The sequence below is a fragment of the Nesoenas mayeri genome (genome assembly GCF_963082525.1).
Source record: "Nesoenas mayeri genome assembly, chromosome: 16".
Lineage (NCBI taxonomy): Eukaryota > Metazoa > Chordata > Aves > Columbiformes > Columbidae > Nesoenas > Nesoenas mayeri.
Window position 1 is genome coordinate 11,720,421 of NC_137562.1, and position 18,670 is coordinate 11,739,090.

Sequence of the window (18,670 nt, forward strand, 5' to 3'; positions counted from 1 at the left end):
GGGAGCTGATACCATCCAGAGGGACATTCCTGGGGAAACAGGAACAGCCAAAACTTCCTCTGCTCCTGGTGTGGCCCAGAGCTGACTAAGAGCTCACAGGCTTCACAACCAGGTGGATAGAAAGGTACGTGCTTGAGATGCAGTACTGCCTTGCCCTGAGCATCTTTCCCCTTTTAAATTTGGCTGCTGTCACCAGCATTTCGCCCCAAATAAGGCTGGCACCCAGGGGCAGATGAGCTGAGCAGGCTTGGATTTTAACCCACGGTAGCCTGCAAAACGAAAGGCACTCTTAAAAACGTGAAGGTACTTCCCAGGTACTACACGTGGTAAAATAGCTCAGGCTGTATGGAGTGTGATGGTGCCTTTGGCCAGGCCCTGGTGGAGAGGTGGGATGCAGCTGGGATGTACATCTGAGCAAAGAACTGGAGAAAGTTGAGGGGAGCAGCCGGAGGAAGCACCGGCAGCAACAGCCGCAGCACCGAAGGGAGGATGTTCGGGCGCACGCAGCTGCCAGGAGATGGGGTTACAAGGCGAAGCTAAACAAAGATCTCTGTGAAAAGGAAACAGATCCCTCCTGCCGACTGTAAGGTAGGAGCCGAGCGGTGGCTGCTTGACATCATCGGGATGAGCATTGGATTACAGCAGGCAGGGACTGAGTCGGAGGGGAGGAGAACACGCCCCTCGGCCCCAGAAGTGCAACTTCATTTAGCGGCTCGCAGCACAAGGAAACTGCAAGTCTGAAACTGGCTGGGACTCCCCGGGCCAGCTTGGCTGCTCACCACCGCGGGCAGGGGCGCCAGGAGGGTGTAATCCAGCTGCGATTTCTTCCTTGGTGGCGGGACCGCGGGACTCGGGAGCGGAGAGGAGTCGGGAGCCGGGGTGGCCGTAAGTGGGGCTGAGCACGCTGCTGTGTGGGGCTGGTGACGGGCTGGGACAGTGGGTGGCCACGGGATCTGCTTCTAGCTGCTCCCGGCATGGGAACCACACTGCAAAGGGGTGATTTGTTTAGAGATGCAGTTAACTTTTACCTAAACAACTGTGAACAGCGAGATTTCTGCTGGCCACAAAACGTGGGCTGAAAAACTAAGCTGCATCCTGGTTTTTCTGCTGTTGGAAGGAGCTCTTTGTAGGCTGATGGCAGGGAGGCAGCTGCTGTTTCACTTGGAAAAATAACGCAGCTCGGTACTTGCTGCGAAGAGGTAGCATGGAGAGCAGACTCAGCGGTTAGAAATCACTAAGGACCGTGGATCAGTGACCCCCATGGGGATTTTTGGTCTCATTTCTGACGTGTGTCCATTTATTCTGAGCAACTCACTGGAGGGAACCCCTTACAGCATCTGCCTGGGGCTCCCCTTTGAAGCCAGATGAGGGCTTTGCAGAGTGTGGCAGTGGAAGCAGGCTCAGAGGCTCCCTGGCATCCAGCTTTCCAAGCAAATGTTTTAAAAGGCAAAGGCTTGGAATAAAAAAACCAACTGCTGTGTGGTAGTATTCTCAGGAGGCTTTACAAATTCCTCCCCCTCGGAGCTGTGTGTCTTTTTCTCCTCACTCTGGATTCTGCTGAGCAGCTGGTAGCAAGCCGCTGTGCTGAGCTTTCACGTGTGTGTAGTGCCTTAGCCCCAAAGGGGTGCTTAGGAAACGTTTCCCTTTGCTTGGAAGTGGTAAATGTGCCCACAGAACAAGAGCCAAGTGTACTGTGAACCCAGGGGCAATGCCCTGGGTGGCTCGGCTGGTGGCACTAACTAGGAGGAGGACACGCTTGGGTCACAGGAGCAAGAGGCAAGTGCAGCAGGGATGCTGCAGCAGTGCAAGAGCCAGGGGAGACTGCCAGGTGGCAGAGACCATCAGATGGTTGCAGCCTGAGGCTCTTGGCAGTTTGCTTGTGGCGAGGTTGGCTGGCTTGGGTAGCAGTGGAACACACCTTGGCTTCTGGGACTCTTGGCTGTAAAGAACCACCCTGCTAATGCGTAGCCACCCAACTGAGAGATTATCACATCTTTGCTCTCGTGGGGGATGGTGTTTAGGAGAGAAGGATGCATGAAGAGATCATCAGTGGCTGGATTCATTCATAGTGTAGATGTAGGTTAAATGGCCATTTACAAACATGGACACACCAGTAGTGCTTAATGTACCATCAACACAGAACAGGGAGCTGATACCATCAGACAGAGCTCTCCATGGGTAAGTCCCCCTTGTCATCATTTTCAGGGACAGTTTCCAGAGAATGAAGACTAAGTAGTGCCTTAAAGAACTGGAAATCGCTAGATATGGTACATAGGCTCTCAGTGTACGTAGCTTGGTCATGGAGACCCAAGGATGTTGATAGCCATGTGTTTTCCAGCCACCCTGTGCTCAGTGGCTGATTCTGAGGAGGGGTGCAGGCACAGAGTGAGCTAGGATGCAGAGTTTTGCCTTTTCCCCCTTATCCTCTTATTCCAAGGAAAAGTACATCTCCTTTTGAGGCCACTCAGAGGAATAACCACAGGCATACAACCTGGCCCTCCAAAATAGCCATGGAAAACATTTTCCAAGTTGCTAACATGTCCCGATCTCCCACGTTTCAGAGCCAGTTCATGCAGCATGCTGCTGTGCATTAATCCCTCCATCCTGTCTGGGCAACCAAACACCAGCATTATTCCTATTTTACAGGGGCTACACACAAAGTAGATGATTTTCCTGGGCTCATACAAGGTCTGTGGCAGAACCAGGGATGAATCTACGAGTCCATAAGAAACAGCAGAAGCTTCAGCCCAGCTTCTCATTTGCCTTTCTAAGCCAATCCTGTTGTGGTCTCCCCCCACTTTCACATTCAAAACCCTGTTGTGGTCTCTCCCCATTTTCACATTCAAAGCCTGGATCCAATAGTTCCTCCATACAACTAGGAGTTTCCTTAGCAAAGCTGTATACATGGACTGAGCCAGAAAACAGATTTTCCACCACAGTATCCATTTCAGAGAGGATGAGAGGGGAAGAAAACCAAAAACCACCAACGATGCTTCTAGCTGTCTTTAGCCCACAACTAGAAAGAGCTAAGTCACAAAGGGAGCTGCTCCCAAGGCTTGCCAGCACCAGCCAGTGGGAAGGGAAGGTTCAGGTGTTGTGTGGACTTTGTCCTCACGACAGTTAGAGCAGTCAAGACATCTCTCCAGGACTCAACTGGCACCTGCAGCACGATCAGGAAGAACAGCACCTGGACTATGAACCACCTATTCCACGTTTCAAAGCTTTCCCTCCTCTCCAGCCTGCAGGGATGGGTACCTTACAAACCCATTGCTGATCTGCACATCAGGTTCCCAGACGCTCCCTCCCCAGCCCAGCCCGGGTGCTCTTTGCACGGCTCCTCCACGCTGGCCGGCCTGCAGACACGTTGTTCATCACAAGCTGCTGCCTCGGGAGCTCCCCGGCAAGCACCCAAATGCCAACATTTGTTGATATTTGCAATGATGTAATAAGCCAAACATATCCCCCACTGTAACGTCATCAGCTTTACTGGGGTGACTGTTTCCACAAAGTGTAATTAATCTGTGGTGCTCATTGCCACAAGATATCACCGGAACAGAGAGCTCAGAAGGCATTTCAATAGATACAGGTAGTTATCTCTGTGTAACAAAACAATCCTGGGTATGATTAGGAAGATATTGCATTTTAAGGATTATGGAGCCTGGTTCACAGTCATTAGTAACTGATTAAAAACATTCCACTACAATTAGTTTTCTTGTACCTCTGAGGCTGAGGGTGGCAGCTGCTGCTGGGGACGGGGCACTGAGCGAGGTCTCAGCCCTGTGCACAGCCTGTTGTTTACCCGGGAGTGAAGAGACGCAAGAACAAGCTTCTCTCTGCTGCCATCACCTCTCTTGGAAACAGAAAGGATTTCCTCTCTGGATCAAAAGCAGCACCAGAACAGCTGTTGTGTAGAATAACGCTCAGTTCTGCCAGAAAGCATCCTGGGTTTGTTTGGAACATATATTCATTTTGAAGCAATGCTGAGAGCACAGAGTTTGTTTTGTGTTTGTTCCTTTTGGGTAACAGCTGATAAACACAGAGAGAATGCGAACCCCAAACATGCATCATGCCAATGCCCTTACAATTAATTCCTGATGGGGTATGGATGCCTAACTGTCCAAACGTTTCCACAGGGGTCCCAAAATAATCTGTGGTACCTTGATGGGTTATGGGACTCGATGAGAAAACAAAGTGTTCTGTAACAAGTTACTTTAGCCCATCCTTAGTCACACTGCATGGACTGATCCACCTCACCAGCCTTAAATCCCCAGGTTCCCAGGGTGGGATATCGCATGGCCTTTGCACAGAGGGGCTTTCAGAGCTCTGCCTATCACAACATCTAGAGAAACATCTAGCCAGAGCCCTGGCTGCAGGTTTGCAAAGCCAATACCAATTTCTAAAGAGTTTCTATCTCCAAAATCAGCTTATTTTTTTTTTTCTTGAAAGAAAATGTGGGTTTTCCCCCCACCGCCCATGGGGAGCAGGGCTGCTCAGTGATAACTCCTACTTCAGAGCATCATTGTTCCGATTTGCTTTAAGCCTCTCTCGGCAGAGAGCCATGTATTTTGAGATATTTTGCAAAACATCTGATGTGCTGAAGGTTTAACTATTTGGGCTACGTAACACACGAGCCAGAGCAAGGCAGGAAGGCAAAGGAGGAAAATAAAGCATCGTGGATTTCCAAAACTGGCTTTCTTCCTTCCTGCTTTTGTTTGCCTGCCTGATGCCCCAAAAGGGTGATGCATATTCCCAGAGTAGTGGGAATCCTGTTTCTCTTCCGGTCCAGTGTTTCCAGTAAGCACTTCACTACAAATGGGGATAAACACTAACAAAAGTGTATTGTTAAATCCCCAGCCCTTTGGTTGGCTACTGCCATGATCATAATTAGTATTTTCCACTTCTGTAAGCCTGTCATCTGCAGACCTGAAAGTGCTTTACAAATATTTGAACCATCTAGCGAGGGGAGCGAGTATTAATAGCTCCATTTAACAGATGGGCAAACCGACACACAGCAGCAGCAAGTGCCCTGTCCTTGAAGCAGGGCCAGAGCCAGCAAGTGGTTGGCTCCAACAACTGGGGAGTTTTGAAAGTGGGTCAAAAAAACAAAGAGAAAGGCTGTAGATTGATACCAACTTGGAAAATGATGGGGAATAGTTCCAGCCAGAATGGTACTCAACCCAAATGGGCCAGACAGATGAATTGTTGGATGAGCTACTGCTTATATGGTTAAATGGTTCATCTCTTGCTTTCTGTTCTGCTGATATTTGTCCCTGGGACAACATGAAAAAAACAGTCCATAATGTTCCAAGAAGTCTGAAAGCTGAAACAGCTGCTAAAATAAGCAAGTGTCTTGTTGGCTGGGCTCTGCAGGTCAGGAGATTGCAATGCACCCACAGATGTTAAGGCCACAGAGGAAATGTCTTTGAGCTGGGGCTTAGGGACTGGCGAGAAGGGACATCTGTGCAGAGAGCACACAAACCAGAAGAGCAGACACACCAAACGAGGAGGCTAAAAGTACCAGATCAAACTTCCCCTTTTGCCTCGGAGAAGCTGATATGGAAGTTTCACTTCTTTAAGGGGCATTGGAGCTGCAAACCAAGATTCATTTATACTCTTGGGCAGCCGTCAGGTGCCCCTGCGGTGCAGGGCGAGGGAAGCGAGTTGCTCTGGTTCTCCCCAGCTCACGCACAGGAGGGCAGCAAAAGGAGAAGCAAAACCAAAGAGAAGTTCTCTGTGAAGCCAGGACTGGGCTTTCCTTGCTCTTAGACACAACAAACCAAATCTCTATTAGCACAAACCCTCCTGAGAAGGTGCCGTACAAACTCTACCATCCCACAGCCCTTTGCTTGGTGTCTCCACATTCACCAAGCCTTCAGCTGAGCTCTGCCAGACCCCACGTCTCCTTTGCTGTCCTAGTCATGGAGGGTGGAGAAAAGCAGCTGAGCTTTATACTTCCCAACAAAAGCACAGAGAATGTTTTCTTATGCTTATTTTCTTTTCCTCCCCCAGAAGCTGTGCCCTGCTGCGTATGGAGCTTGTTTGAAGTCATGTCCAGAAGGAAAGTCAACTAAATCAGGTAGGGATTCACACTATGGACTGACACACTTTTCATTCACAGGGAGATATTACATAAACAGGAATGGGGTTTTTTCCTTCTATTTTATAGAACCATTTGGCCTCCCTCTATATTCTGAATGACCAGATGCTAGAAAGATGCTAAGAGGGAAAAGAAAAAAAATCAATAATTCTACCAAAACGAGTTTTCTGCTGTATTTTCCATATTTCATAGCCACGTACAAAGGCATGTTCCAATGCCAGCTCTCAGGGCAGCCCCTAAGGTAACAAATCCTGCTCACAACCTGCACAGGAATGTTGTTTGCCCACACGTAACCATGTAAGCAAGTTCTGCTCTGCATGTACAGTCAGCCCAGCAAGATCCAGGGATCCCCCAAAGCTCAGCCTTTTGTGGCACTTGCGTAAACTGCAGATCTGCCAGCTCACACAGTCCTTTCCATGGTTTCACTCCCATGGTTTCTGTGCTCAGAAATCTCCTCGGTCCTCAGATCATCTTGCTGCTTACTCTTGTTCCTGCGCTGAGCTTTTCTTTCCACAGAGCTGCCACGGTTGTGTTGTTTGCAGATCTGGCAATATAGGACCTCAGAACTATTTGGTGCATGTGGACATTCCTCCTGCACGTCTCTCAGAGCAGTCATCTCTTACATCCAGCATCTTTGCCATGCATACTAGACACACTCTGTGTCCTTCTGTACCCAGTCTGCATTTTGGTGGGTCATGAAATAGTTGGCAATTCATTTCATTAGAAGCTTTCCCTTTTCTGAGACTGGAACTTGTGATGATCACTAAGCATCCCCAGTGTAATGTCACAAGCACATCTCAAGCACCGCTTAACTCGTGTCTAGATGTCACATCCCCAGTGACTTATGCAGAGAGATTTATCCTGCCTGCAGAAAGGATCAGGAGCTGCTGTCACCTAACACAGACATACAAATTCTGCATCCATCACAGAAATACTCAGAGGAAAGGCTGCGCAGGCCAGCATTGCTTTCTCTGCCCAGGTCCTTGCAAGGGAGCACAGCCAAAGGGACAGGGACAACTCAGTTCAGTGGGTGACAGAAGCCATGGAGCCACCTGAAAGGGCTTCGCTCAGCCACCACTCACTGCCAGCCTGTTTTAAACTCTTACACTTTTCATTTTCTATTGCATGTAAAGCACCAATAGCACCATTCCAGCCACCTCATCCTTCTTGCAGCTCCCAAATACAGACCTTCCCCCTGCTCCCGTCTTCTCAGGCTGACAGTCCTGCTGGGGCTCTCTGCTGCACGCTGGGGTGGATGGGCAGGGCAGCCAGCTCCAGAGAGCAGAGCTAAGCCCGGTTTTAGCTAATCAGCCTCATTCCACACTGACATTCTCAAGAGTTGCCCTGGTTATTTTTAGGCACTGCTGGGAGCTGCCAGGGCTCTCACACCTCAGGAGGTTTCACAGCTCCTTGCTCAGCCCTGTACACCACCCTGAGCCAGAAGGACCCTTTGGACGCTGGATGGGAGTTCCCAGGGGATTGTGCAGCCTGAATGAGGAAGACTCAAGGCTGGTGGCTTTGAACTTCATGCCCCCTATGCTAAGCAGAGCTTCCTCAACTAGCAGCAGCCAAAACTGTACAGTTACAGCCTGCATAACAATTCTTCCAAGCCAAGTCCTTCTTCCCAGCCACGCAAGCACTGCTTTCACACAGCAGCAGAGCTCAGCTCCTCAGATGATAAAGAAAAACTGGACAAAATTGCTCTTTTTTCCTGCTAGGCATAAAAACAAAGACCCATCTTCGCTTACCTCTGTCCTGTAGAAAGGTCTCTCTCCCCCCAGAAACAGAGCTGTCCCATTAAGATCTGCTGTAGCTTCACCTTCCTTTTATAAGTAACATGGGCAGCTGTGCTAGAAAATAGCCCCAGCTGCATCTCCTCTGCACCTATTTGACTTCTCCTTGCCCAGCAAAGCCTGCAAGGTGTTGGGGTGGGGTGTGTGCTGGGATCAACATCTCTGGGCAGGAATTCAAGTGGGTTTGAGTAGGTGATGCTCACTCAGAGGTCAGTGCCCTGGTGTGATCAAAACACCTGTGGGACCACTGGGGAGTTTGAGGTGAAATCCAGCAGGGACTTTTCCTTCTGAATGATCTGGGGGAAGACAGGGAACATGAGTGTGAAGGGGATCCCCACTGCAAAGCAATCCACCCCATGGCCCAGGTGTGGTGGGGTGACTGCACATCACAAGCCGGGACAACATGAGTCTCCCTGGAACAAGCCTGCAACAGCAGCTGTGGGGCTTTTGCAGCTGAAGGGTTTAAAGTGACTGGTCTGTGGTTCCTCTGCTTTGCACACTCAGGTATTAGCAGCTCTTCCACACAGTCACTGGTTTTGTTTATGTAAAAATATGTTGACATACAAAGGCAGCTAAATAAGAAGTTGGGAGAGAATAAAAATACTGGAGAAGGGACTTGTAGCCTCATCCTGCATACAGCTTCGAAAGGGCCCCTGCAGGGGACAGAGGGACCCATGGGTGCTGGCTGACAAGGCAGTGGGTGCTTGTGGCCGTGCTGGGTGAGCACAAGGGGTCTGGGTCGCTGCTCTCAGCTCTGCATGAGTCAGAATGTCACATCCACCCAGCGCGAATCTGGCTTGAAGGGCTGAAAAACAGGGGAGAAGGTGCCATGTCCTAGGGTCTGCTGGGCCTGAGCCTTGTCCTGCTCTGCCACCCCATCCCTCAGAGGATGTGTGTTATTCAGAGTGCCCTGGTTTGTCAGCACCTTGAAGCTGTGGGATGTGAAAAACAAGCTTGACCTGGGAATAAAACAAAAATACAGCTGCTGTCACGGCAACTGTCTCCAAATGCACGAAGAGACCAATTATTTCCATTAATCAACTTAGAAATAGGCTGTAGAAGAGGCTTAAGCTGCAGCCGAGGCTGGGTGCTGAGGGAAGGGAGGAGCAGAGAGCTCCATCAGACCTGGTTACCAAGGCAAACAGTGATTCCTCTCGCGGTGGAGGGTTTGGGAGCAGCCGCTCAGCACTCATGCCCCGTGGGGGCTGGCAGAGGGGTGCTGATGCCCCAGGTGTGGGGGTGCAGGCTGGCAGTGCTGAGTGGCCAGAGCTGGGCACTGGGCTGCGCTCCCGGCGGACAGATGGACGGATGGACAGGCGGCTCTCTCCTGCCATCGCCCACACATCCTGACAATAATGAGATGCTGAGCAATCCCCTCCTGCCTCCCCCGCTCCTGCCCAAGCCTCCCCTGGGGACCGCAGCAGCGCACATGAGGGCTCACCCTACATGCCAAGGGGCAGCCAGGATTTTGAAATCTGGCTGGAGCATCTCTGACGTCAGCTGGGAGCCAGGCGGTGGCCCAGGGGACGTGGGGCAGCAGGACATGACTTGGTGCAGCAGAGACACCCCAGTGGGGGTCCCTGGGGATGTGCTGAAGGCCAAGAGGGAGGGAAGGGAGTTTAGGGAGCTTGGTAGAGCTAAATGCAAAGCTTGTGAAGTCACAGAGGAGTAGGTCTAAGCCTAATCTTAAATCTGAGGCTAAGCAATTAGTCACTCGTTCTATGAGCATGTGGTCTGTTCTGTCAAACAAGGGCAAAGCAAATGCCGGGATCTGTGTATGAGCACTGAGCCTCAGTCCCTCTGCTCTACCTGCTCTCCTCCTATATCAATGATAATTTTCCACTAAGTCCTAGAGAACCTTAAAAGCTCTGTTGCTGCAAAACTAGTGCAGTGGCTGGAGAAGCTGCAATGTCCACACTGGCTGAATTCATTGTGTTTAGTGTTAAGAGCCAGAGGGTGTGGAGTTATGACAAGGCATGGCACAGCAAAAGCCTGATGAAAACACCCATGTGCCATGCCCAACCTTGACACCTCTGATCTGTCAATGTGTGGTGAGGCTTTTCTGCACTATTCTCACTGGGAAAGAAGCTGCTGAGCACATGAGATGAACACAGGTGCCCTGGTAGGAGATCAGGCTGCTGCCCTGGTCCTGCCTGTTTTCTCACCCACCTGGGGAAGTCAGGGCTCACCAGTTTGGAGCCCATCTATTCTGGCCAGTAAGACCCACCACCACCACATTTTGGAGAACACAGACGCAGCAGGGAAGCAGGGGAGCCTTACCAACACTGTTAAATTTGTAGCTGCTACCAGACCAGGCTCCCAACAGGACATCTGCAGCTTTAGTTCGGCTTCTGACCGCAGATCTAAGCTCTAGTGCATGGGGGTCATGAGCCATAGCAAGGCCTTGAAGGCACGAGCACAGGTCTAAAAATACTCTCTAACCACGATAACACCGTTACAGAACCCTCCTTCTTTGATGTGCAACCCCTCATGCATGTTCCCAGACAAGAGCTAGTGGAAAATTTGCTGCAATTCCAGCTGGAAGTTGTCAGGCAGTTGGTGGAAACCCCCTGACCTCAAGTGCTGGCTTCAGCATTACAGGATTTTTTTTCCCTCCGTGCTGGATGTGACTCTCCCAGCAGGAAACCTCACGGCAGACCCCCAGGAAGCACAGAAATCCCGGTGCTCCCGGCTCTGTGCTCTACCAGCCCCCCCTCTGCCATAAACCATCTTACACTGTAAATATTTTAAAAGTGCTGCAGGGCGGGTGAGCATGTTTTGCTGTTGTTATGGATCCGGCCCCAGCAGGCGAGGTCTAATAATAGTCACTGTACCCTGGAATGAAAGGGCAAGGGGCACAGCACGATGTGGAGAACTTGAAGGCGTCTGCACAACTTCATGCCCTGGTCCGTGCAGGGTTGCGATGAAGGGATGCGGTGCATTGGCAAAAGGAGAGGTTGCATTCCTGGCAGAACTTTGAAATTTCGCCTTAGAAACACAGCACGGTTTAGCTTGGCTTCCTGGCTTTATGAATCGAGAAGTTACAGAGCATTAGATCCTCTAGCGTGACACCAAGAAGGCAGGAGAGCATGTCCCAGCCGGGCTGCAGGACTGGGGAGCCACCTCCAACCGGGACCCGCAGCTGTTGGTTCCAACTGCCGCTGGCAACAGCAGTGGGGCCGCAGCTGGGCAGCAGCAGCACAGGACGTGAGTCTGTTGGGGCCCGTGCCCCGCGGAGCTGGGTGTCCCTGTCCCTGCCCTCAGGGGCTGACTCTGTGGCCACAGAGGTGGCCGAGGTTCAGGGCTTTGCTCCTGGGGTGGCCCGGGGGACAGCACGGCTGGCCGAGCAACTGCTCCTGCTCCTGCCTGGCCCCGAGGAACAGGGAGGTGCCTAAAGAAAATGGTGGAGGGTCTGGGTAACAAGTCTGATGCGGAGTGACTGAGGGACCTGGGGGGGTTCAGCCTGGAGAAAATGAGGCTGAGGGGAGAGCTCGCTTTATACTACCTGAAAGGAGGTTGTGGCATGGAGGGGGTTGGTCTCTTCTCCCAAGTAACAAGCTATAGGATGAGAGGAAATGGCCTCAACTCGCGCCAGGCCAGGTTTAGATTGGATATTGGGAACAATTTCTTCCTGTAAAGAGCTATCGGGCATTGGGACAGGCTGCCCAGGGCAGTGCTGGAGTCACCAGCCCTGGAGGGGTTTACAAGATGCCGTGATGTGCTGCTTGGGGACACGGTTTAGTGACAGACTTAGATTATGCTTGGACTCGATAATCTTCAGGTGCTCTTCCAAACAAAACCATTCTATTCTATGAAAAGCAGGCTGGCATTCAGCCTTAGCTAAGCAGGCCTTCACCTTCGCTCTCTTTAACCTTGGAACCTCCTTCCTTACAGCAGCCCAGCTCTGCTCTGCTGGACACCCTCGGCCCCAAGGATGGCCAAGAAGGAGCCTGAGCAGCCCCATGCCCCAAAGTGCCGCAGCTGCCCTGCACAGATCAACAGGACTCACTGTGACCCACAGGCCCTTTGCTCTCACTGCAAAGGCAGGTTAGGTGTAGAGGAAAATAGTAAGGAAGGCTCGAGGTAAGAGAGGCAGAGCGGAAAGCAACAATGCCAACTCAATTCAGCACAGCCTGCTGATAGCCAGCATCAGTGCCAAGTCCAAAAATAGCCCTTCCTAGCCATAAAGACCTGACCGTTTAACCTACACAAGGGACAGATGCAATATCCTCTGAAGGGTTTCCTTGAAACTCGAGGCCAGGGCTGGTTGTGATTGTGACATCCATCCCATCCCTCGCAGTGACACCCTGGCTCACTCGCAGGGCTTGTGTTTGCTCTGCAAGGCAGGACTTTAACTCTGCGGCTGGAGTTTAACCCACCCCTACCGTTTCCACATCATTTCTCTGCCACTCTCATATCATTTGCAGTAACTGCTCACAGGCCCTGGGATCTGTGCTGTGGAGAAACGGGCAAGGGGGAAAATGGCAATTAACTGCTGGCTTGCCAGTGGGACTGAAAGGGACACTGAGCTGGCCCAAAAGAAATGCCACAGTTTCTTCTACCAAAGGCAGAAGAAACATTTAACCCTTTCATTCCCTAGCAACCACCTTCTAAAAGGGTACAATTCAGCCCCGCTGTGCGGAGCCACAGCTCCCCAGAGCAGAGCCAGCTGCTCCGGCAGCTGCTGGGTGATGTCCCTGGAAAATGCCAGCGAGCCCAGATGCAGTCCCACCGCAAAACGGCTCTGGGAGCCCAGTCCATGCCAGTAAAGCCAAGAATATGACAGCTCCAGATTTTTTAGTCCTTGCAAGACACTGGAAAAATAAGAGCGGGCCAAATGGCAGGTTTGGCAGAGTTTATTTCAGCCGGCAGGGGAGCAGAGGTGGCGCAGGGGATGTGTCTGGTGTCGGTGACAGCTTGCAAGGGGCTTCCTTGCTTGTGGCCAGCTGCCCTGGGACAGGTAGCACTGTGTTCCCATGGTGGAGAGGGGACAGTCTCCCTCCAAGCAGCACAGAGAAGCTTTTCAAGAATGTGCAACAGGCAGCAGGTCCCAGCCCCCTGGCTATGGCTTTTGTCACCACGTCATCCTCTGCCCTGTCCCCACGGGCTGGCACGCTGTGCTGAGGGCGCAGGGACCGTTCCTGTTCCCATCAGCAGCAAGGAGGGCAGGGAGGCAGCAAATGACCCTCTGGGGACAGGTTGAATCATCTCTGAAGCGCCCTGGAAACCCTTGCGCGGTGTATCGTGTGCTGTGCTGCGGGCTTATTTCTGCAACGCCTGGCAAGAGCTGGCACATCAGCCCCTCCCACTGGCCCACGGGAGTATGAAACACCAAAGACGGGGAGCTGGTGAGTGATGAACCCTCCCTTGTCACCCCCTGCCACCACTAAATGACTGTCCATGGTGACGCAGTTTCAGGTTGAACTACGTGGGCAAGAGGGAAGGTGATTCCTCTCTTGCCCCTGGCAGATGTTAAAATATGTTTCCACTGACTAAAAACCCCCTGAACTGTTTTGCACCTGCCTGGAAAAGTGAAAATGCTCTTTAAAAGTCAGGTTTTTCTACCAAGAACTGAGGGGACCCCATGTCATCATCTCCTCGGTCCAACAGCTGTGTGGAGGCAGAGGCTGGAGTGTCTCTGCCAGCGGGCAGGGATCTGCCTGCAAGGCTTCTGAGAGCCACCCACCTTCAAAAGCCTGAAGGAACTGCACAAATTCGAAAGCTTTGCTCATAAATCTGCCCCTCTCCAGCTCTTTCCATGGAGAGCTAAAGGCAGGAGTCTTCCCAGCCGAGGAAAATAAATAAATCACACACGCCACCTCCCGGCCATCGAGCTGGGACCCAAACCTGCCCGTTTCTGCACACTTGGCTCCTGCCCCTGTTCTAAATTCGGATCCCATCCTTTCCCCATGCCAGGGGGCATCCAGTCACTGGGCAGAGCGCTGCTGCAGCTGAGCACACCCAGGGACATCAAGGGAAAATGCTGCATCCCGGGGGCTGGTCGGCTCTTGCTCCCTGGTTTGTGGAGTCCATTCTGCAAACCAGCTCCCGGTGCAAGGGCAGGAGGACTCCTGATCATATCAGATCTGGACTGGCCTCACATTACAGCTTGTGGAGATGGACCCCGGCCCTTAGGGAAGCCTCCCAGGTCCGGGTGACATCTCTCTGGCAGCTACAGGTCAGCAGGAGCCTCTAAGCTGTGAGAAGGACCTGTCAAGGAATGATGGATGCTCAGTGGGACATTAACCTCGAGTGAATAACAAGCAGCGGGATATTTTTATTTTACATTAGACATCAGCATTTCTAATCAGAACCTCCTTCAAGTATTGACAACACCAGCAGGGCTAGAGGCATTTTTTACAGCGGGCAAAACCACAGATAAGACAACTATTAATCTCTAATTTCTGCACAGAAAAATAAACTAAGTGCCAAACTGAGTAAACAGGAGCAGAACCCAAGGGCACCAGGTTTCCAGCACAGAGGCAGCTTGTGCTCGCCAGCTCTGTGCCCAGGAGCCAAGACACCTGTGATACATCCCCTGAGCTGCTGAGGTCTCTGGACTCAATGCTGGCAATTTAAACCATCAGTTAAAATGAAAAACCAACAGCTGAAGGACTCACCAGGCTGACCTAAGAGCTGGCTCATAGCGGTACTTGCGGGTGAGAGTGGCCGTTCTGAGCTTTTCTTTGTGCTCTGCGCTTGGCACAGACACAAACCTGGAGTGAATGGATCTAAATATCTCACAAAAGGGCAGATTTTCACGTGTTAAAAGTGCTTACCTCAAAGCCGTCCAGCCCAACCCTTGTTCAGTGACATCCAACAGCCAGTGGAGGCCAGTACTGATCCAAAGACCTGTAACACACTCCTCTGCTCCCCGTGTTCTCCAGCGTGTATCCACGGGGGCCTGATCATTTCCCATTACAAATTCAGGTTGGATCAGCACCTCATCCCCCGTGCAGCGAGGCAAACTTGGCCTCTGTTCAAAGCTCTTGTGGCATTTTGAGGAGAAAGGAGGGCTTTTTCTGTAAGCGCTTTTCTTTTGTAGGAAGCAGCTGCTACAAGCGACCTCGCAGCTCCTAAAGAATGCCAGAAACTCAAAAGGAGAGGCGAATGCCTTGCTTTGCAATGGGGTGGCAGAGCAAGGGCTGGTGAGGCAGCTGGGATGGATCCTTCCTGCTTACCTGCCCTCAGCTGGCACGGTGGGTCACCCAAAACAATGGGTCATCCAACACAATGGGTCACCCGACACATTCGGTCACCAGGCACAGGGGGTCACCCTGCATGATGGGTCACCCACTCGCCTCACGAGACGGGGTTGATATCTGAGATTTCAGCAGCTCCTGCTAGAGGAACCGGAGCAGAGTTACAGGGACTATTTTTTCATGCTGTAATTTAACTCCACGGAGTAACCTAACCTGGAGGGGGCCATGACTCGAGCCTTGCTGAGCAGCCTTGATCTCACAGCTGTGTTTTCTCCACAGCATTTTGCAGACATATAGAGATGCAATGGAGGTAGAGTCCAGCACCTACACTGACTTTATTTCCTCTGATCGGGCTGGCCGGAGGAACGCTGTCTACGACATCCAGCAAGAGGCAACCACCATCAGCATGCGTAAGCTGACCGGGGACATAGGTAACCTCTCTGTGGAAGGACCAGGTGAGCTGCTGCACACACCAGTAAGCCCAGTTCCTGGTGCTGGAAGGGCAAGGCACGAAATGGCAGCGCAGCCCACTGGTGCGTCCCTGGGAGCATCACAGGTGCTCAGGAGGAACGTCCCATTCCTCGCTGCAGTCAGCGCCTTCGTGCTTGGTGGGTGCTCAGCGAGTGGGAGACTCCCCGGGCTGAGGGGCTTTTGCAACAAATAGGATGGTCCTGGGGTTCACTGCACAATCCAGTCAAGGCCTTTTGCTTGGTGGGTTTGTAGAGGCATGAGTGCTCAAACAAGACATGGACTGACCAAGAGTGAATTACAAATCAGTCACATCTTAGGCTTTATAAAAAACCCAAATGTGGGGCAGGTTACAGTTAGCTTTTTCTTTGTTGGCTGGTTTTGGGATTTTTAAAGACAAATCAGCCTTCAAATAGTTCCACAGTGTTTAAAATAACAACAGAAATAATTTTAAACACCACTAGCGATCTCCGAATCTTCCCCCATAGCCCAAACACAGCAGCAGTATCATCATGCTCAATTCACACTGACCAGCTTACTACAACCAGCATAAATCCGCCATCCAGAGCCCGAGCAAACCAGCCAGACTGATTTCACTAATAAGCCACAAGACATACAGCACCACTGCAGGAGATAAGCTCATTTTTTGCCCTTTCTCTTTTACTCCTCCAAACTACAACCTGTAACTACAAAAAAATACTTTAAAACACATTACCCCAATGTGTCCATACTAGCATATGCCCATCCACCTGTCCATAAAAAGCATAAATCGGAGCTTTTCTGAGATAAAAGTAGCCGCCAGGCTGTTGGGCAGACATTCCTGGAGCACTTGCAAGATGCTGTTACAGGTTGGACGAGGAGAGCACATCCCTGCCCCGAGGCTCCCTCCCAGCATCACCAGGTGTCAAGAAGCCTTTGTACTCCAGGAATGCGAAGGGAGGGAACCCAATACTCCTAAGCAAAATACATGGCTGCAGGAAGGTAGTGATAGGTCCTCAGATGGCAATCTGAATACAATCAGCTGCAGCAATTACTGGTCACTTGTGTTCTCAGCAGTGTAACCAACTGTGCTTTCTTCCCGATCCTCCCTCAGCAGAAACCCAAGGAGATGCCGCTGCTTCTGAGAACAACCCTGGAGCAAGTCCAAATGAGCAAGAAGACAGTCCCTCCCCATGACAGCGTGCAGGGGATGGGATGGGAGGAGGGCCTTGCTGTGAGCCTGGAACAAGGATTTGCTATTGAATCTGCAGATAAAAGCCAATGTGGGACAGCAAGTTGTCTGTCAAATGCCTCTGCTGCAACCATTTTTGTTTAGAGAGCCACGAGATGCTGTGCAAGGACTGGCACCTCCAAAAGACTTCTGCTCCCATCCCTAATGATTTAGAGCAACACTGCCATGGTTGCAGTGATATGAGCCATTCTCAAGATGCCTTAGCTGCAATTTTCCCCTCGGGGAAAAGCCAATTTCAGTAATAATAGACACATCAGACTTTCCTGTCCAAGGTACCTTCCTCCTTCACAAATTTAGACTATTATTTATTCTGTTTCCATAGATTAGAAATTTAGATTATTGGTTTTTCTAAGCCTCACCCTCATCCACATTTTACACCTGACTTGGCCTCTGGACCGTCCATGTGGCTTCTTGTCAGGGTGGGCAGCGGGGAGGGGACCCGGCCAGTCCCGCTGCCTTCATGTCACCTGTGCTGCTGCCGCTTGGCATCAGGAAAGGACCAAAGCACAGCTCCATGTGGGCGAGCTCCACCTACAGACCCAGCAGCACCAGCCACAGGCATCTTTTTCTTTGGGTTTTAGGATTTTAAGATATTAAGGGGAGGGGAGAAACATTTTGCTGGTTTGACTGTTGAAATTCAGGCTTAACTTTGCAAGCTGTTAGCCCAGATGATCTCTGGTAGGATCTCACACTGTTCTCTCTTTTAGGAGACATGTTTTGTGGTAAAGATGGTTTGATAAAACTATATAAGCTGTTGGAATAAATAACACAGCCTTCAAGTACTGAAGGTGTTGTTTTCTGTCTGCATGTTTCTTCTTCCTCTGTTTTGCCTTGTAGCAGGCTGAGCTGCAGGGCTCAGCTTACCCTGACAGGGAGATGCAGAGCTGTGTTACAGGAGAGTCCCTTCCATTTGGGTCTGCTTTGCAGCACCCAGCTAGAAGCAGATGCATTCGGGCACAGAAAATGCTAAAACTCTGCCCCAGCTTTCCCAAGTTTGCTGCCAGGCAGCGCTTTCCCCAGGTGTGTTTCACCCACTGTGAGAGCTCAAGGCTGGCTTGGGACTTGGTGGAGCAGCCCAGACATCAGATGTCTTCACTCTGCAGCACAGAGCTACAAGGACATCACCTTGCCAGCCAAGGGAAGAACTGAATGTTGCGGGTTTGAGATTTATTGGTGAAAACTAGGCCATAAGTAAGCAGAGAAGCAGCTGCCAGAGGGGGAATTGTCTGTGGGCCTCCAAAAAGCAATGGCCACAGGGCTGGCAGAGATGTCCATGGCTCCAGCCCCCATGGGAAACAAGGATTTGGCAGCCAGGTAGCGGCTGCATCTGCTGCTTTGGCAGCTGCAAACCCGCTCGGTCCCGGAGCTGCCTGGATACCATTGCAGCTCTGTGCCCGGACAGCAGCCAAGAGCCTGCTCCCATTTCCCTGTGCTCGGTGGCAAAACAGCAGGGAGCTCCTGGGTTTGGCTGACCACACACTTGGGTGTTTAAGCCCTGTTTCCAGCTCTCCTCACTGCCACTGAACAGTATTTTTGGCTCGCGCTGACACACACAGAGAAAGCCAAAGGGCAGTGCAGAGGGACTACGCAGCAAGCAAGACCTCCAGCAGTCAAGCATGGGCTAATCTTAGGTCTCCCTGGTCAGAAAATATCTGTTCCAGAATTATGTTTAGACAGATGATTAGGGACCCATTGGCCAGCCAACCTCAGAGACCAGGCAAGAGGCATCAGGTTCTCCCTGCAAGCGAAAGAGCCGGGTCAGCTGCCGGCGCCGATTGTGCTGAAAGACCAAGGGCACTGGCTTAATCCAGCCACATCCTGACTTACAAAGCTGCTAAACACACGGATGCTCCCAGCCGTTCACTTTCATTGGACATAG